The following is a 22,014-nucleotide window of genomic DNA, read 5'->3' on the forward strand; positions in this document are numbered from 1 at the left end:
AATGTTTAATAAATATATTTTATTTTCATCAAAAGATTTCACAGATTTTTTTTTTAATGAGATATACTGTAAAAGCCTAATAACACGGACTGCTAGACTACAGAAAATCTAGATTCTAGTGTTGACCTTGATTTTGTAGAAGATATTCAGGTTTCTTAAACCTTTCTATACACATTGGCTTTACTTTTTTTTTTTTTTTTTCATTTTTAGGATGTATTCTAAATAATTACTTCTAGTCTATCTAGTCCAGTTTTACTTGTAAGGGCCTATTTAGCCAGAGCGATTCCATCCGGTTAAACAATGACCTTGTTGTTTATACAGTAAAACTTGAACTGTCCCTGTCCCCCGCTTCCCCAAGGGGACTTCAAACGAGTCCCAGAAACTAATCCCAGGTAACAAAGCCCAAAAACAAGGGTGGGTCAAGCCAGGTGGATGTATTCAATGGGGGGGGGGGGTGCATACCGTCTCCCTAGCTACCAAGGAGCTTGGACCCTGCCCTTTGGGTGCCTTTTGGGTGCCAATTCTGACCAAGGTGATAGGCTGGTTCAAATATCTACTATAGGGTAAACTGTAATCAATTGGTCACTTATGTGTGACTTAGCAGGACTGTGCATCTTTCTCTGTGTTACAATCTCATTGACCACCTATGCATGGCCAGGCCCAACCACATGGCCTTTGTCCTTAAAAGCTAGTCTGTGAAGCAGAGAGAGGTCGCCTCTTTGCAAGAGACGGCCCTGGCCGGTCAGTTTGATTCTCAATGCTTGGCACGAATAAAGCTTTGCTTGACCTTCGATTTGTATCAGTCTCGCTCCTTTGACCATGGACCCAACGTTACTAATTATCTTCTATTATTTTATTATTTTAATTTGAAGATAGTTGGTACAAAACGTTACATAAAGTTCAAGTACGCAACAGAACAGAACAGAACCCAGAAATAAATCCACAATTATATGGTCAATTAAACTATGACAAAGAAGATAAGGATATACAATGGAGAAAAATAAGTCTCTTCAATAAATGGCGCTGGGAAAATTGGACAGCTACACACACAAAATAAAACTGGACCACTTTCTAATGCCGTACACAAGAATAACTCAAAATGGATTAAAGACTTAAATGTGAGATCTGAAACCATAAAATCCTAGAAATGAACACAGGAAGTCATTTCTTTGACCCTGGCTACAGTATCATTTTTCTAGGTATGTCTCCTAAGGCAAGGGAAACAAAAGTAAAAATAAATTATTAGGACTACATCAAAATTAGAAGCTTTTGCACAGTGAAAGAAGAAACCATCGACAAAGAAAGGCAACCCGCAGAATGGGAGAAGCTATTTGCAAATGATATATCCAATAGGGAGTTAATATTCAAAACATATAAGAAACTTACGTAACTCAACACCAAAATACCCCAAAACAATCTAATTTAAAAAATAAGCAGAAAATTTGAATGGACTTTTTTTTTTTTTTCCAAAGAAGACATACAAATGGTCAACAAACACATGAAAACATGCTCAATATCACTAACCATCAGGGAAATGAAAATCAAAACTATAATGAGATATCACCTTAGAACAGCTAAAATTAAAAAGAAAAATACAAGAAATAACAAGTGTTGACAAAGATGCATAGTAAAGAAAATTCTCATGAACTGTTGGGGGAAATGTAAATTGGTATAGTGGCTGTGGAAAACAGTATGGAGGTTCCTCCCCAAATTAAAACAAATACCCTAGGGGCACCCAGGTGGCTCAGTGGGTTAAAGCCTCTGCCTTTGGCTCAGGTCATGATCTCAGGGTCCCGGGATTGAGCCCTGCATGGGGCTCTCTGCTCAAGCAGGGAGCTGCTTCCCTTCCTCTCTCTCTGTGGGTCTCTCTGCCTACTTGTGATCTCTATCAGATAAATAAATAAAATATTTTTTTAAAAATTACATTAAAAAAACAAATACAAATACCTTATGATCCAATAATTCCACTAATAGATATTACCAAAGAAAATGAAAACACTAATTCAAAAAGATATACACACTGCATGTTCATTGCCAGTATTAGCTACAATAATCAAAATATGAAAACAACCTACGTGCCTATCAAAGAAAGATGGATAAGGAAGATGTGGTGTAAATACAGAATGGAATAATGCATAGCCATAAAAAGATGAAACTGTGCATCTGAGAAAATTAGCAAGTATTATGCTGAGAGAAATAACTCAGACTGAGAAGGACAAATACCATGATTTCACTTATAAGTGGAATTTAATAATATTTATACTCATTGACTTTAAATGCATGTTAATATATACCCTGCTTAACCCATGAGTTGGTTAAGATAGAGTAATACAATGAACATGAAATCTGTTAACATTTTGAAAGTGTTATTATCTTTTCTAATATTAAACAAGTGAAATAAGGGAACTATCTTTGATAGTGTATTTTAAAAACATATTTTTATGTATTTTTAATATAAAAAGTAAAGTCAAACTCAGGGAAATTTGAATAATAACTATCCAATTTTAGTTGTGTATATAGTATATTCGGACATTATACTATACACTTCACAATGTATCTTTCTCATTTCATTTATAACATCAGGATATAGTGTTAACATATGATGTTAACATATCGACAGTATAGAATTTTTCGCATTTTAATTTATAACATCATCTGTAGAGTATTTACATTTTACCAATGAGGAAACTGAGGCCTAAAAGATTTAAGTAATTTTTTCAAAGTCACCAAGCTGCTAATGGATGAAAATCTGAAAATTCAGTTATTTTATGCCAGGGCTTAAGCTTTTACCACAGTGGTGTGTTGTTTCTCCACTGCAACTATACACCTCCTGTAGTGTTTTTCATTAAACTAGAGACATATTTAATAGAAACAGGAGAAAAAATGTATTGTTTTTCACATCATTCTCTGAAATGACAAAGAGCTTCTGCAAAGGCTACTTGACAGTGGATCAAGATGAGAATCTTTAACCTCAAGAGGAACAAACACACCGGAAGGGTATTGGCATGGGGAAAACGACTCTGGTAAATGCGGGACTTGGGTTTCTTAGTGGGGGGTTCAATGACAGAAGGCAGAAAGCAGATGCAAAAGCTGATGGAAAGCTATGGGAACACAATCATGTAAGGAAATGCTGGTCCAAACTTGAGAAGTGAAAGTGCCTGACTCAAAATGGAAGCAGTAGGAAAAATAAATAAATAAAATAGGTGAATAGGTGTGAGATGATTAGTGAGTGCTTGCTATTCAAAGAATAGCATTAAGAACTGGAAGGTCTGTGGTGAATGAGTTTACTGGGCTGATGTCAAATTTCAAGTAGACTTATTCTGGGATTCATCTATTTTAAGTTCTGTGAGAGACAAAGCAAAGCCTTGGTCCTTTTTACAATTATGATCCATTTTTAACACGTTCTTATATTATTGTTATAAATCTTTTTGTTGCAAGTACAGTTCTTCACAATGTTAATATTCCAAAATGTGGAGCATTAACTCCATTCACTGTCCCCCTGAAAGAGAGTGTGAGAGAACAGTTAACCTTTTAAACACCTAATCTCTGCTAACCACTGAAAATGCAGCAAGGAATTGACTTTTCAAGGCACTTTCCTTAAGAAGGTTGTATTTTAAGAGTAGGAAGACTTAAAAATACTTAAATCACAAATAAGTAAGTGAAATAGATTCAGGTGTTTATATGATGATGTAATCAGCAATGATTTGTCATTTCCATTTGAGCAGAGAAATGAGGGAATGAACTTAGTGAATAATTCTAGGGAAATAGGTCAGAAGGAGTAACATATTCAAAACCCAAATTGGGAATAAGATTGACTACTGCTATAGACTGAATATTGTGGTCCCTCCCCCAAGATTCTTAAATTAAATCTTAATCCCTAATATGATGATATTAAGACATTGGGCCTTTGGGAAGTGAGTAATTCGTGAAGATAGATTACTCAGGAATGGGATTAGTGACCTCGTATGAAAGACTCTATAGAGCTCCTATTCCTCTACTGCCATGTGGGGACAGAAAGAAGACAGCCCTCTAGGAGTCAGGAAGCAGGCAGGCTTTTACCAGACTCAAAATCCGCTGATGCTTTGATCTTGGGCTTCCCAACCTTCAAAACTATGGGAAATAAGTTGCTGTTTAAACCACCCAATCTGTTGTTGTTCTAGCAGTCTGAACGAAGACTCACACCCAAAGGACATAGAGGAAACTGGACTGGGCTGTGGTGAATTAGGGAGAGTCTTACAAGACACAAGTTCAGAAAAGCAGGTAGGATAGATCACGCTGAACTTACCTCCAAGAATAAGATGTTTGGATATTATTCTAACAAATGGTCCAATATTGGTATAAGTCCTATGACTTATGCATAAACATAGCCATAAGCATTTGGGTAGGTATTTCATATAATTTTCTACCTTTCTACTAAAGGTAGAAAATGTATAGGTAAAGAGAAGAGTAAGGAGTTTAATATACAAGTTTAATAGAGAGCTGATGACAATTTGGAGAAAGCTTATGAAGGTTAGCTTAGAGATAAAAATCATAAAGCAAAAGATTTGGTATTGGAATGTTTGTGGAACTTAAGAGAAAATAGAATTTTGGTCTGGACAACAGATTGAATGATAAATCCATTTATTAAACAGATAAAGTTTGAGATGAGCATATTTTGAAGTGGGGGTATGAATAATTGGGTTTTGGAAATTTCGAGTTTGGTGTACTTAATTGGTCATCTCAAGGATAATGTACAGTGGTTGGAGACACAATTCTAGAGTTCAGATCCAGGCTAGGAAAAAAATAATCGAGAATCATGGGTCATGATGTAATGTGAGAAGTGTTATAACAGATGCACGGTCAATTTACTTAACATGCATGGGTGCTTCAAGGGCAGTTTTACAAATAAAGTTACTTTGAAGCAAGTTTTTCAAGGAATACAATTTTTAGTATATTTATTGGGCATTTATTTTCTGCCAAGCCCTTTATACATACTATTTCTCGTTCAGCCATCTAAACATTATGTAGAAATTGAGACATGGAGATAACACATTATTTATAAAAAGCCATTAATGGTCAGAACTAGAGGTAGAACTTGCTTTTGTTTTGAGTTGGCACCAACGTGCCTTCCCTCTCCACCAGAGAAATGCCATGCACAGAGAAAGGAATAGGACAAATGTTCAGAAGATAGAGCACGATATGACTGAAGAACAGAGCTCTCTGGGAGCCGCATTCTGGTATGTGTAGGGTTGGGCTGTTTTAGGAGTTTGGGGGGAAGGTAGGGGCCAGGTGTTAAAAGTCTTCACTGGGTTTGTGAAAGAGTTCAACCTTAGTCCACACAAAATGAAGAGGACATTCAAGACTCTCAGATGGGGTGGGTGGGCCCTTCCAGCTGGGGTTCCATAAAGATCTAGTGTGTCAGTAATGTGGGCATGTGGTGATCTACATTTTTTTTTAGGTGCTTAAATAACATAACTATAATCTATAATACAAGAGGTGGATACGAAGAGCCAAAAATTCACAATTAATTGCTGATGCCAAATAACATTAGAAATTTCCCAGCAGTTTACCGTGAAAATGTCTTAGAACGTGGTTTCTTCGCTTTTTCAGAGTAACTATTTATAACAAAACAAATAAAATTCAAAATACTGTTATAAGATTTATTACTTTCTATAAGAACTGTGATGTTTCATGATGTCATTATAGCATATGATAATTGAATAGCATCATGAGATTCTATAGTTGAAATTCAACAAATTTCCAGAAATCTGACTGTGAAGGAAGGAAAATACATTGTCTTTGGTTATCCTCTGTATGTATCACCACCCTAATACAGATAACTTCATATAATTTATGTATGCTTAAAATGTACATATATTGTGGTGTTTTACAATTTAGATATTTTACAAAGCCTATTAATAGCAGAGATCTCAGGCTTGCATGTATCAACCTGTGTACCAATAATTTGTTGAACACCTTACTGATTTGCAAGTTCTATGTAGAGGGAATATAGAAAAAGAAACCATTTTTGTTTACATCTGAGGAGCTGGCATCACATTTGCATATTCACTTTCAGACCATGGAAGAAGCGTCTTTATTCTTTAACCAAACTGCCTTTAGAAGGCAGATAAGGAAGTTTAATGAGTAAGATAAGGAAGGGATTCTTCAATATTCTTCTACGTTGAACTTAACCGATTGAGGGTCTTAAATTGGTTTCACTCCTGACAAAGATAGAAAATATCAAGTGTGAAATAAAGGTATTATATTCTTATATATCTGTGATTTGAAAAATTACTTATTACCTGACAAATAAATTGAATTTCTATGTTCTCCATGAATAATCATAATTTTCACATCCCTACTTGTTTTGCTTGAAAATGCACACACACACACACACACACACTCCAGAAAAGACAGATCATCGAATATGTCAAGGTACATCAGTGATAATACTTTTTAATTATTACTATAATTATTTTCTCATAGGTTATAGCGGCTGAGGATCTATGAAAATTGAATCGCCCCAAGGATTTTTGTATCAGTTTTGCTCTTCTTTCACTAGGTGTCACCATTGCTCTAGCACTTTAGGCTAGTAAACCAGCAAAATGCCTTCCACATCTGTTCTATGTAATGTGCTTTTCAACAGAAATTTACCTGGTAAATTGATAAAAATAATTATAAACATGTATGATTATTTAATGACAATAGATGAATTATAAACTGGAGTGAGGGTATTCAAATTGAAACTTTTTTCGAATTGATCTACAAGGACAGTGTCTTCAAGTAATATCCTAATATTCAGGCCTTTCTCTTTTGTTACAGTCAATGTACAAAATTTCACATATTTTATGCATTTGATCACCAAGGGCAGGAAAAAATATCACTATCTTGAAAACGAACAATGAATCGCCATCTTTTCAGGACAGGGTGAGGGTAACTTAAGGTGTCCTCCATTTTCATGGTCACCAAAATACTAAGCAAAGCCTATCCGTACAATCCAAGATACTGTCCCACTGCAGTCTGCCCATTACATTTTTTAAAGTATTTAGCATGATCATAAGCTTCTTTCTAACGAAAGGTATTGGAAGCTGCGGAGACAGATTGCAAAGGGTTTATTTACTATCTGTCTGTACTCAGTTACTTACTGGCTCTGTGAAAGAACTGAAATGTTTGAAGCGACGTTTCAGTAATGGTTATGTCTTTGCCAGGTTGGAGAGGAGCATGAGGCGTAACCAAAATAAGCTTGAAATATTTTCCAGAAAATGCTTCACGATCTTCAAGTTTATTTTGTAATCGGAAAAGAAATACTCCCAAAGAATACGAGGAAGAGACAGGGATAGGAGTGTTATGGTAGGCCATTATGGCGTTGATTTGGAATGGGCTTTAGACTAATATTGGCCAAAAGAGTCATTTTTCTACCTCAGTTTTCTGTTTTCTAAAACAGTTTGGTTCAAATGCTGTAAATGTGAAAAACCCCTCTGTAGCTGGAAAGTCAAACATACAGAGAAAACAAAACAAAGCAAACAAAACACAAACACATGCACAAACCATATTTCTTTAACAAAATTCCAGGGCCATCTTTTATACAGTGCCTTCCTTTTTTTATTTCCTTCATGATCAGTTTTATTCTTTTCCTGAGAAAATTTTCTTTCCATTATTTTCAGTTTTTCTGCTTCCTTTTCTTCTGTAATCCCCTATACTTTTTTTTAATCTTCTCGATTTCTCCACACATGAGACATTATTGTCCTCTAATTTATTGAGATAAATATATCTATTGATTTTGTCGTTGTATTTTTGGTTTTGAAATAAAGAACCAGTACCATCCCAGGGTGCTCTGCAGCACCGGTTCTTTTCCGCGGGCTGTTCTCCTTCAGAGTAGACCACAGGCAGGAGCCAGAGTGCAAGGGCAGGATCCTGAAGCTCCAGTTCCACGAGGACTGGCAGTGGTCTGTGGCCACGTGGTTCAACCCGCTGGGGTAGAAGATCCGCAGACACAAAGCCCAAGCAAGCCAAGGCGGGCACTGTGGCCCCGCACCCAGCGTCCAGACTCTTCGGGCCCAGGGGAAGGCATCACACCAAAGTGCAGGCAGGCAGGGGCTTCAGCTTGGAAGACTTGCAGGTGGCTGGCATCCACACGGTTGCTCAGACCATTGGGATCTCAGTGGATCCAAGAAGGTAGAGCAAGTCCACCAGATCCCTGCAGGCTGCTGTGCAGGGCAAAGCGGAAGCAATACCTTTCCAAGCTCATCCTCTTGCCCCCGGAGCCCTCAGCCCGCAGCAAGGGAGACAGCCCTGCTGAAGAACTTAGACTGGCTCCCCAGCTGCCAGGATGGGTCATCCCCCCCAGAGAATGTCCAGTAGACAGAGAGCATCCGAGTCATTCCAGACTTCTGGGAACTTCCGGGGCTTCGCCAGTCTTTGCATGGCCTGGAACGATATCTGGCTCTTTGGCATCCAGGCAAAAAGGGCCAAGGAAGCTGCAGAAAAGGATGCGGTAAAGCAAAAGATAAAGTGCCATTGGTAACTTGTGATAATTAATAATTAATTAATTTAACAATTATTTAAGGAAGAAATAATATGTTGGTATATTAGATCAAAGGTTGAGCATTCATTAGCTCACTTGTTTTATTTATTTATGTATTTATTAAAAAGGATTTTTATTTATTTATTTCACAGAGAGATCACAAGTAGGCAGAGAGAGAGAGAGAGAGAGGGAAAGGAGGAAGCGGACTCCCCGCTGAGCAGAGATCCTGATCTGGAGCTCGATCCCAGGACACTGGGATCATGACCTGAGCAGAAGGCAGAGGCTTTAACCCACTGAGCCACCCAGGTGCCCCTATTTGTTTTATTTTTTAATGAATAAGTGATTTCCTGGGAGAAATCATGCCTTTGAGGACCTATCACAGTTTTCAGCCTATATGGGTAAGTTCAGTGTTCCAAGAAATGATTTAGTTCAAAATACGCAAAAATATCATTGTGTATTTCGATAAACAGATAAAATTGAAATTCTGCCTTCAAGTAAAAAGCATTAAAGTGTTAAGTTAGCAAAATAATTGTTATCCTGCAACACCTACATTTCTGTTCTGATGTTGTTCTCTCAGTTATTTCCTGCTTGGTCAGGATTCCTATAGCAGGGATGTTTGTGTAATGATGCAAACTTTAGTATATGGTTTACAGTATAGATTGAAATGACATAAATCTCAGAACATATAAACAAATACATTTTTTAAAAGAATTTATTTATTTATTTGACGGAGATCACAAGTAGGCAGAGAGGCAGGCAGAGAGAGAGAAGGAAACAGGCTCCGCACTGAGCAGAGAGCCCGATGTGGGACTTGATCCCAGGACCCTGAGATCATGACCTGAGCCGAAGGCAGAGGCTTTAACCTACTGAGCCACCCAGGCACCCCTAGATAAATACATCTTAATTGTCTAATTGGTGGTATTATTATTACTATTATGTACGTGGCTAGTGACTCGTATTTGGCAGCAGTTAAGTGTCATATATTTCCCCTTTTCAGTGTCAATTGTTTGCAGTCTATTAGTTTCCCATCATTTTATAGCACTTCTCATTGGATTATTAAAAGGACATTTCATTTCTCTAGACTTGAAAATTTTCTAAAGTGTCCAAATTTCCCTGTGGCTACAAGTTTTGAACTTGCTAGGATGTCATATTTAGATTTTTTTCAAGACTTTATTTATTTATTTGACAGAGAGAGACAGAGAGAGAGAGTGAACACAAGCCCGAGTGTGGGGTCAGAAGGATCCCTGCTGAGCAAGGAGCCTGATGAAGGGCTTGATCCCAGAACCCCAGGATCATGACTAGAGCCAAAGGCAGATGCTTCATGGACTGAGCCACCCAGGTGCCCCATATTTAGATTTTTTAGAAGAGTTTAAACACATTTGTTATGAAGCACTGTTAACAAGACTGACAAGGAATAGTACCTTGGTTTACCAATTCACTTTGAATTCTGACATCCTGCTTTTGCTCTCTAGGCATTTATATACAGGGGTTAAATTTATTTAGTTATGGATTTGAGAGTGTTAAGAGATGATACAGTGGAGTAGTTGCTTAAAGGACAATAAGAAGACATAAACTGCAACAAGGAAAGCATCTTACTTTAGTTCCAGAAAACCACACAAGTGTGTGCATGTTCCATAGTCAGAATATAGGTAAATTTTTTCTTTCTTTTTTTTTTTTTTTTTAGATATTTATTTATTTATTTATTTGACAGACGGAGATCAGAAGTAGGCAGAAAGACAGGAAGAGAAAGAGGGGGAAGCAGGCTCCCTGCCGAGCCGAGAGCCCGATGTGGGGCTCGATCCCAGGACCCTGGGATCATGACCCAAGCCAAAGGCAGAGGCTCTAACCCACTGAGCCACCCAGGTGCCCCTAGGTGAATCATTTTGAGGAAAAGGATGAATTCAGACAACAAATCCAAGGAAAAAATTAACAAAATTAGATTGACCAATATCAAGTATAGTCATAGAAACAAAGATAATATTAGTAGTGGCATGAAATGAAAAAGCTGATGGCTCTGATTCTGTGAAATTCTACAGATTACTTATATAAATGAGAGATTATACGTAATGCCATCTAGTAATGAATAGATATCTAGAACCTTGATGAAAGTGCCTTATTCATGCTTGTAGACATACAGTAGACACTCAAGCTTGTTTGTATCATAAACTTACTACCTTATCTATCAGAGAGCCCCTTTCTACATTAAGTCTGTAACTTAAACAGATATTCTGCCCATATTGAGTATAAACTTACTTTTATTCTTAATATATTTTGTTTTTCTTCTCAAAACGTATTTTCTCTTATCTCAACTGGGTAATGAATGACAATTTTATGAATGCTGATTTTGAATTCACAAACATGATGTTTCAATGATAATCACTCATTCATTCTCTCACTGTACCATACATTCAATAGATATTGACGACACTATGTCAAGAAGTGTTCCAGGCACTCAGGGTCCAGACAGAAACAGAGATACCTGGTTCTTGTTCTTTCCATTTTAGTGGGAGGAGGCAGACAACACATGAACACTAATAAATTAGGAGCATGGAAAGCATCCTATAAGTAAGGTAGAAACTTTGATAAATTTTGTATGGAGATCAAACAAATTACAAGTAACTCCATAGTACCGTACACTCCACAGAAGCAGAAACTTTCCTCCACCCACCCCCAGAGCCCAACGATGAGGTTTAATTTTTGGAAGTTGGTGAATATATAAAGAGCAAAGAGATAATTGAATAGTAATTATGAATAGTTAGTAGTACATTTGAGTGATTGTATTGAAATGAATATTACATGGGGGATTTATCATATTTCTAAATACATTCTTAAAATAATTAAATCAAATGTCATATTTGGCTTAGATGAAAAGATCCAGGTATGGCAATTTCCTGAAGGAAATTAAAAATAAACAGACAAAATAGATTTTCCTCTACCTATTTGAGATTATCTATATCTTTTATCATACACGACTACGTAATCTTTTGGTTTTAGAAAAGGCATGGTATCCTCATGTACGTCTTCCATAACCCCAAGTGAGATTATCCTAATGTAGATAAAGACCTACTTCGCCAGCGTCACTATTGACATATTTCTAAGTTGGCCCTTTACTATTTTTCTTCCCAACAGTTTACAGGCTCTGTAATGCCAAAGGCTTTATCATTTTGGGCATAATAATGTGCCCAGTGTTTGGGAGAATTACCAGCAGGTGATAGATACCTGAGGTACATTTCTTGGATAAAGGACTGAATGATGGTTGTAAATAGACAACACGGATGAAGTCCAGATCTTCAACCACTCCACCCTGACTTCCCTGCAATTCGAGTTCGCTGAAGAAAAATATGGAAAATAAAGATTTTTCTCAACTTAAATTTATTAATACTGGCCCACGATATTCCTGTCATCTCTTCCGCTGTTTTAAAACATTCTTTATTGTGTCCCCTCTTCAAATCCCCAACAGTATCCCCAGTATCCATCGTTCATTCTATGTCTTGGTTCCTACTTCTTAGGAACATTGACTACATCCGAAGAGACATTCTATAAACTGCTCTAGCCTACATCTCTGCCCACATTCCTGCTATTTTTTATTGTACTCTGTGCTTCACTAAGTGATTTTTTTCTACTTGAACACCTAACTCCCTTTTCCTGCTCAAGGATAGAGTTCGAACAGTTCTCACCTTCTCCTAAATCAGAGGCTTTTGTTCTAAATCTGATTTTCTGTAAATTCAATCTTTCCCAAACACAGCTAACATTCCCTTCAGGGGGATTTTTTTTTTTTTTAACCTAGAGATTTCATCCTTCAGATACCACTCAAATTCCTTTCATAACAAGATTCTCAATATAAAGTTGATGCCAGAGGATTGCGGATCAAGTTCAGGAGATTAATCTACATGGGAAAAAAAAAAAGGAAAATTATCTTTATTTTAATTGGCTAAGTATAATGTCCTTCATTCAATTTTTCATGTTGACAATGCAACACGTGGTATTACCTCCAAACAAATACCTTTTTATCACGTTAGATTACTGTAATACTACAAAATATCTTTTATACTCACCATCCCTTTGAAATTAGAATATGAGCCTCTTCTTGTATATTACTATTTAAAGAATAAGAACTCATGCTTTAGAGTAATACTCTTTGGCTATTTTGTTGATGTTCATTTTTTAAATTGCTTTCCTTCTTATCCCTTCAGACCTTTTCCAAGCAGGCTTTTGCTCAGACTGTTCTACAAAATAGCTTTGTCAGAGTCACTGATAACAAGAATTTGCTAAATCCAATAATCAAACATGAGTCTTTCTTGAGAAAGTGTTTGCCACATTCTGCTGTCTTGTCTTTGAAGCACCGCCTTCTCTTCCAAGGTCGCACTCTCCTGTTTTTCCTCCTACCTCATTGTTCATTTATCTTTTGAGTTTTTTTTGCAGGCTCATCTTTATAAACTGAGCATATTAATGTTGGAGTACTACAGTTCTCAGTCCTTAAAGTCTCTCTCTCTCTTTTTTTTTTTTTTCTTTAGTTGATCCCCTCCTGTGTGATATCAGCTGTTCCATGAGGTTAGGTAGACGACATGATGATGATTCCTAAATGTACAACTTTTTTGGACCTGAACAACAAATTGCTCTTTCAAACTGCCTCCTCAACATCTATCCGAATGTCTAATAGATCTCAAAACAAATCTGTGTAATATTGAATCTAGATCCCTCTCCCATCCCCACTCCAACATCTAGAACTTCCTCTCACAGCCATATTCATCTCGGCTATGGTGACTCTGTCTTTTTAGTTGCTTGGCCAAAAATCTCAGTCATTCTTTGCTCCTCTCTATCATACTTCACAACTAAGTTATCAGCAAATCTCCGCAGTTCTACATTGAGAATATATTCCATACCATACCACTTCTTATTTTTTCCAACAATTTCCATGCTACTTCAAGCACACTTTCGTAGCCTAAATTATTGTAAGAGCCCACTAATAATCTCTCTATTTTTGCCCACGCTTCCCTTCAACATGTTCTAAAGGCAAAAGTGTAAGTAACCTTGGTAAACAGAAAGTCAGTTCAGTTCATCGTTCTATTCTGAACTCTCCATTACTTTTCCATCTCACTTGGTATAAAAGCAGAAGGTCAGCACTTACACTGGTTATCTATTTACATCTTTGACAACTATTACTTTCTTCCTGCCTTTCTCTGTAGAGCGCCCTTAAACTTTTTTCCTCTGTGTTAACACATAGCTATACCTCTTTCTCAGGATGTTTGTATTTCTTTTTTCTTTTCTCGGGAATAATATTAGGGTTCTACATCTATGTGACTTGCCTACTGACCTTCAGTATTTATAAAGTGTACATTTCTTAGTAAGGTCTTCCTTTGTCATTTTTCTTATACTTTGACAATTGCCACCTTCCCCATTTCTATTTTCCTTTATCTACTTATTTAACTCCGTGAAAATTATTGCCATATACATATATTTTACTTTCTGTATTTGTTGTTTGCCCCTTCCCCTTGCACCATAATATAAGCTCTATGACTGGAATGACTTTATCTATATTCCCCCTCCCATGGCCTAGAATGTTGTCTAATAATAATAGTCATGCAACTTTTTTTTTAAATGAATGAATGAATAAATGAATAAGGAAATAAATGAAATTTTACCATATATCTCTACATTTATCAGTTTTAATTATCTGCTTTCAGGGGGTATAACAGCAAATTATAATAACCCAGTAAACATAATGAGTGAATGAAGTAATGCTATGTACTGTTTACCTCACAAATTATACTTATACTTTTTAAAAACTATTAAATAAATTTGGAATGTCCTAGTTCCTATTCAATGTGGGCAGGGATATGCCACATTGCTCTTTATACTTTTAAAATCAATTAGAAGCATAACTTGTAATCAAAGAGTGCAAAAATAGAACAAAATATTTTCTAAGTGTCAAACAAAACATAGTTTCACATATTAAATCTTCCGAAATCCTCTTCTCATAACTCTTATGAGTTATACCTCATTTATATTGTTTGACTACCTGAAGGAACGATTTAAATTATTCATTGAAGAAAGTGAACTACAGACCACTATCTCTGAAGAAGGAGGATGCAAAAATCCTCAACAAAATATTAACAAACTTAATCCAAAATACATTAAAAAAATCATTTAAAATAAACAAATTATTCATTCCTCATGGATTTTTATTTAAGATGAAGCTATTATTTAATTCTACTTTGACAAATGTATTAGACTTTATAGAAACTCTTTGTAAATAAAGATAACTAAAAAAATAGTTGAAAAAAAGGTTCTTAAAAATTCTGATCATAATGACTGAATTAGTCTAGGAAACATTATACTCTATCAGTCCATTAACAAATAGCATCCACAAATTAATTAGTTTATCCAAACTAACGTTTACCTGAGTAGGTTTGAAAAAAATATAATTTCAGTTTAGGTGATTTTAAACTACTCGCAGGGACTATACAAATATTTTTCTTTACTATTTGTTGATTAATTGTTTTTCCTCCTAAATAACCTCTTTTTGAAAACAGATAATGTTCTCTGTTTCTCATTACAACCCTGATGAAAAGAACATATTAACCACAAACTGATTTTGACATTTTAAATCATTTTATATTATAATTCTTTAGAAAAATATTAAAGGGCATCTAACACATTTTCTTTCTATATAATTGGACAGATAGAAAATATCATCATCTGTTTCTGGTAGTCAACATGAATTTATAATAGTTCTATTTGGGATTTCTCTTATTACCAAATTTAAGCTGAATTTGATATCTTAATTGTATTAAACATTTAAATATTTAAAATATATTAAAATCTTTACTTTTAATAATAAGTAACAAATTTTTGAAGTTTATTATATAACATTGCCCTATCTAATTATATAAATTCAGAAACATCTCATGGATATAAATCATATATGAACCAAAACCAGCTACACACATAAACAGATTAGATCCATACAAGGAAATATGGATTGTAGCATAACACCTACATTTTATTTTATTTTGCAATTTTTAAGAAGATTTTTTTTTATTTTTGCGAGAGATAGAAAGAGAGAGAGAGAAAGCACACAGGATGTGTGAGGGTTACAGAGGGAGAACAAGACTCCCCACTGAGCAGGGATCCTGATGTGGGACTCAATCTCAGGACCTTGAGATCATATCCAGAGCCAAAGGCAGACGCTTAACCAACTGAATTACCCAGGTGCCCCAAACCTAAATTTTAAAATGTCCCAATTCCATTAAACCAGATCCTTAGTCATTTCTTTTCTCACATTAGGCTTTCTTCTGAATACAAATGTTCCCAAAATACTAATACAATTGGTCAGTAATACAATAATACTTTATTATAAATCACATGTTAATTATTTCCTCTATAATAAGAAAAAAAGAAGTCAAGAAATACACTAATTATATTAGTACAAGTAGTTGATGTAGATAGAGGTAATAAAGACACTATAAAAGGCAGGCACTGGCCTGCAGAATATTGCTGAAACTTCTGACTCTGTCTAGGAGAAGCTTGAAAGTAATTTTCATTCCCATGTTATTAGTGGATACTGGGGAAAAATATCTTTTCCCAAAAATTGAAAAGGAGGGAACTCATTTCACAAGGCCAACATTACCCTGGCACCAAATCCAGATAGGGAGACTACGAGAAAACTACAAACCAATATTCCTGATGCATATACATGCAAAAATTCTCAACAAAATTCTAGCAAACTGAATTAAATAGTACATTGGAGGATTTATCTCTGGGCAAAGATGGTTGAACATATGCAAATCATTAGGTGTGATATACCACACCAAGGATATGGATAGGGTAAAAATCCTATCATAATGATGTGGGGTCCCAAGCGAATGGTCAAGAAAGAATTGTTGAGATGCTTTTGGTGCAAAGGGGCTTTTATTATAGCATGGGTTTAGGGCTTGTGGGCAGAAAGCCATACGTGTGCTGTATGAAGCCAGATGCTTAGTGCTCATGGCGGGGGGATGTGCAGAAAATATTAGATCATAAATGTCTTCTTCAAGTTTCTACTCATGAAACTACTTTCACAAGATTCCTAGGTGCTTATCATTCAGCTCAATATTAACTATTGGTGAGATGTACAGGCAGACAGGAGACCCCTTTACAAATGTAGCAACTAGATTGTATTTAATCCTTATTGAAAATATGTAAGTTACATGTCAGCCTTCTGAGCTAAAGGTGAACATTTCTCTGCTTTTATCCCTCACCCATAGGATACAAACTATATGGTCATCTCAATTGATACAGAAGATGGATATGATAAAGCTCAACATCATTTTATGATTAATGGATATGATAAAGCTCAACATCATTTTATGATTAAAAAAAAAAAAAACGGGGCGCCTGGGTGGCTCAGTGGGTTAAAGCCTCTGTCTTCAGCTCAGGTCATGATCCCAGGGTCCTGGGATTGAGCCCCTCACTGGGCTGTCTGCTCGGGAAGGAGCCTGCTTCCTCCTCTCTCTCTGCCTGCCTCTCTGCCTACTTGTGATCTCTGTCTGTCAAATAAATAAAATCTTTAAGAGCAAACAAACAAACAAAAAACCTTGCAGAACTCTTGTAACTAAAAATGATACAACTATCATGTAGAATATTGGATTTTTTTAAATTTTTTAAATTTTTTTTTATTTTTTTATAAACATATAATATATTTTTATCTCCAGGAGTACAGGTCTGTGAATCACCAGGTTTACACACTTCACAGCACTCACCACAACACATACCCTCCCCAATGACCATAGCCCCACCCCCTTCTTCCAACCCCCCTCCCCCCAGCAACCCTCAGTTTGTTTTGTGAGATTAAGAGTCACTTATGGTTTGTCTCCCTCCCAATCCCATCTTGTTTCATTTATTCTTCTCCTACCCCCTGTACCCCCCATGTTGCCTCTCCACTTCCTCATATCAGGGAGATCATATGATATATGATATTTTTATTTACCTAAACAGAATATTAGAGAATGTTTCTTTGAAGAAACCTCTGGGTAAAATATTCCAATTGTGGGGGAGCCAACATAGACTCACTAATGTAATAACACTGCATCTAGCTCTATCCTCAGTTATGTGAACTTCACCATGATTAAAAATCCATGTCCCCATCCTCTAAGACTTAAAATCTCCTTGGAAAAGATTATACTCACAAGAATTAGTCAACAAAATTAATTAAAATTTGAGAAAGTTTCTTTTGAATGATTCATTGATAAAAGGCAGCCCTAAAAAATAATGGCAAATATACAAAATATGTGAGAACAGGAAAGTTAGAAAGGAAGCAAATACCTTAAGGATCATATATTTTTAGTGGACTTTGTTAATGAGATAGAATATGAAGGTGACCTTCAATATATACTGCAGAGTTGGAAATAGAAACAAGTAGGTTGTAGTTAACAGGTGGGAAGATGATAGCATCTGTTTACTTGTAGTCAACAGCAATGTACAGAAGAAAAGATGCAAAAGAAGAACTGGAATTGTGGACTGTTACATTGAAAGAAGATTATGGTGAACTTTAAATTCAGAGGTCGGTGTTTAATTTTAATTCAAGAAGTAATGAGAAGCCAAGATAATTTCATTTAAAAATACACTTTTTAAAAATCCAATGTAGTTAACATACACTCTTATAATAGTTTCAGGTGTGTAATCCAGTAATTCAACAATTCTATACATTACTCAGTGCTCAACAAGAGAAGTGTACTCTTAATACTCTTCATCTGTTTTGGCCACGACCCACGTCTCTCTCCTCTGGTAACCACCTCTTTGTTCTCTATAGTTAAGAATCTGTTTTGTGGTTTGTCTGTTATTTTATTACTTGTTTCGTTTCTTTAATCAATGTATGAATGAAATTATGTATTTGTCTTTCTGTGATGGACTTACTTTGCTCAGCATTATACTCTCTGGCTCCACCTGTGTTGTGCAAATGGCAAGATTTCATTCTTTGTTATGATTAATATTCACTGTATATATACCACATCTTCATCCATTCATCATTGGGCTACTTCCATATTTTGGCTATTGTAAATAATGTTGCAATACACATAGGGCACATACATCTTTTTGCATTAGTGTTTTTGTATTCTTTGAGTAAATGCCCAGTAGTGGAATTACTGGATCATACTGTATTAGTGTGGTTCATTCATTATTTCATTTCTTCTGTGTAAGAAACATATAAGCTAGGTATAATGAATACCATCATTCCTCTGGAAATGAGAAATTGGTGTCACAAAACAATTAGAGATTTTTTTAAAAAATATTTTATTTATTTATTTGACAGAGAGAAATCACAAGTAGATGGAGAGGCAGGCAGAGAGAGAGAGAGAGAGAGAGAGAGGGAAGCGGGCTCTCTGCTCAGCAGGGAGCCCGATACGGGACTCGATCCCAGGACCCTGAGATCATGACCTGAGCTGAAGGCAGCGGCTTAACCCACTGAGCCACTCAGGCGCCCAACAATTAGAGATTTTTAAAACCATTCAGCTGGTGAACAGCAAGGCTCAGAACTAAACTCAGACTTTTTTTTCCTCCAGAATTCATGCTTTCTCCATGTTACACAATTTTAAGATTTATTTTTTAAAATTAGGCACTTAGGAAAATAACAGCTATCACAGTCTAACAAGAATCTTGGACTATTATTAGCATTATTATCCCATGTTGTACATATACCTAAACTATTTTAGGAACTTTCCACATGCCAGGAACAGTTCTAATCTCTTTATGGACACTATTATAATCTTCATTATAAAGATGATATGCAGGTAAATTGAAAATCATTAAGTGGAAGCAGAGTTTCATCAGGGAAGCGCCAATTATAGAATTCAAATGAATGCCATTGAAGTCAAAGCAAAAGCAATTCTGTCCTAGAAGAAGGGTGAAAAAATACATCTTCTAGAGTTCCTTATTTTTAGTTTCTGCAAGATTGAGATGAGAAAAAAAAGTATTTTTTTAAAAAGGGGCTATTAGTTATTCAAATTCTATTTTATATTAGATCATGTGAGTAGCTACAAAATATCTTGAGTATTTACTGAGGTAGTACTGTATGCATATTTTTTAAATATGAGACAAGTCCAACCAAAGGCAGTTTTTATGACTCATATTAGGAGCAATAAATACTATATGCAATGCATTATGGTAGCTACTTATATATATTTGCTCACTCATTTTTTATGAAAATGAATAACATGTTTTTTTCACATTACATATGAGAAAACTTTGTTTCAGGGAAGTTCACTAATTTGCTCAGGATGGCATAGCTAGTAATTTGCAGGTAGTAAGTTTTAATACAGCAGTTTGGGGTTGTAATTTCAAAATCAATACTTCTACAAATCAGTGATATAAATATTGCTTATATTACACTGAAATCAAATTATATATTAACTCTTTAATTATGTTTTCATATATAATTACTATGATTATATATTATATATATATGTATGTGTGTGTATATATATATATATACATATATATATATATATATATATATATATATATATTTTGAGGACATTAAAGTGTAAAGCCATGTTTAGCATTTATAACCAGTATCTATGGACCTTTCCACAGACATAAATTATATGAATTATTAGTAGTATCTTAGTTGAAAATGAACAAAAATATTCTTCATGATCAGAAAATAAGACATAATAGTGGAGTATAAACATCTTTCCTTTCTTTTACAATAAAGATACTTTATTTACATTATGGAGTTGAGAATTAAGTCTGAATCAAAGATTTGAATATTTTGCATGCCTTTTTCAATGCAACTGTCTGTCACTGCTTCCGTTAGAGCTTCCAGTTCCTGCAGTGGTCTGCATTCTTCTCTGTCCTGCAGCTTTCAAGGTCTGTAAACCAAGTCCTACCACTGCAATATTGACACATACATTTATTGCAGGTGTTTAATGTTGTTCTGATTTATAAGTCTGCTCTAGTAGTAGTAGTTTTATAGAGAGTTCACTTGTAGTTTGCTTTTGTATAGATACCTTTAATGCACTATGTGCTTAACATTTTTCTCCCAAGGAGGTTTGTCTTAGAAACAGGTTGTACTTTGTGGGTGAAATCAATTTCAGGACATTCATACATTTTCCAAGTGAAAATTGCCTTTCATTTGTTACCTGAACTTTATTTCTCTTAATGACATAGATTTATCCCAAATACAGCACAGAGTTTTTATACTTGATTCAGATTTCTGCAAAACATCTCAAATATGTGCTTTTAAAAATAAATTCAGAAGGCAGTTGTTCTTGAACCCCAATCTGATTCCAGGTAATTAAATAGCAAGAAATCGAGAGCATGGATCACTAGCTTTTCTACTCAAGGAGAAACAGCTGGGTATTTAAAGAAACAGACTGAGTGTCCGTCCTTACTGTCAATGTTTGCTTCTACACATGAGTGACTATATATGTTTTTTCACAAAGTCACTTAAACTCTCTGCCTCTGGGTCATCCATCTGTAAAAGAGAAATACAGTTATCTTCCACTTTCCAAAAAAAAAAAAAAAACTGTGGAGAGTGCCGTTAATTAGTATAGCCAAACAGATTTAGAAACTTCAAATGAAGTAGAGGTATGAAAAATATTTTGGCTTTTGCACAATTTCTTTAGGTATCTCCAACACAACAAAAGCAAAATGTGTTTTTCTAAGCAAATTAAATCACCTCACATTTTAATACATATGAAATGTTGACAGTGTTTACTATCTAATAATGAAATGACTAATACTTGTATGAAAGCCTTCTAATTTGGGCCTGCTTTCCTTCCGTCTCTCCTTCCCTCCCTGCCTCATTCATTCATTCCTTCCTTCCTTCCTTCATTCATTCATTCCTTCCTTCCTTCTCTCCTTCCCTCCCTGCCTCATTCATTCATTCATTCATTCATTCTCTCCCTCCCTCTCCCTCTCCCCCTCATTCCTTCCTTCTCTTGTTTTGAACTCTACATTCCTGAAGCACTCAATGTCTATGATTTTATTAATTTTTTTTTCACTTTTGCCAATAGCCAGCTCTTTGTGTATTTCACATTTGTTACTCTAATTGCTCTTCTAACAGCACAATAGTTCCAGGAATAATGGCCTGTGTTCCAGAAATTCCAGTGTCTCTTCTTTGGAGAAACTATCTTTACCTTATTATTTTATTATGCATGACAGATGGGAGCTGAAATCTTCCTCCATGACTCCTTTTCTCGTCATCCGATGATGGAGTATAATGAGTAGGAAAAAGATTCAAGCAAAACCAATCTTGTTATTCCATTTATTTGCTACCAAGATTTGTCCAGGAGCTACAAACAAGCTGGGTGAATTAAAATACTATTTCAGTATTGTTTTGAAGTGGAGCTTGGAAAAATAACCATTTTACTTTTAATAATTAAATAGTGGAATTGTAATAGCTAAGTTTCTCCTAGCTATATGTACACCTTTCACCATTGTTACATTTTCATTGCATATTTCCTTAGCAATATAGACCAATCTAGAACAGAAGAGAATAGAGACAATATATAGAAAGAACCAAGGTCAAG

The 22,014-nt window shown here is 35.5% G+C and overlaps 1 pseudogene; it reads left to right on the forward strand.

Annotated features, from left to right (window-relative positions):
• The first annotated feature begins 7,339 nt into the window (after positions 1-7,339).
• LOC131829799 (large ribosomal subunit protein eL13-like) lies at positions 7,340-8,524 on the forward strand (annotated as a pseudogene).
• Positions 8,525-22,014: the final 13,490 nt, after the last annotated feature.

The sequence above is a fragment of the Mustela lutreola genome, chromosome 1 (assembly GCF_030435805.1).
Source record: "Mustela lutreola isolate mMusLut2 chromosome 1, mMusLut2.pri, whole genome shotgun sequence".
Lineage (NCBI taxonomy): Eukaryota > Metazoa > Chordata > Mammalia > Carnivora > Mustelidae > Mustela > Mustela lutreola.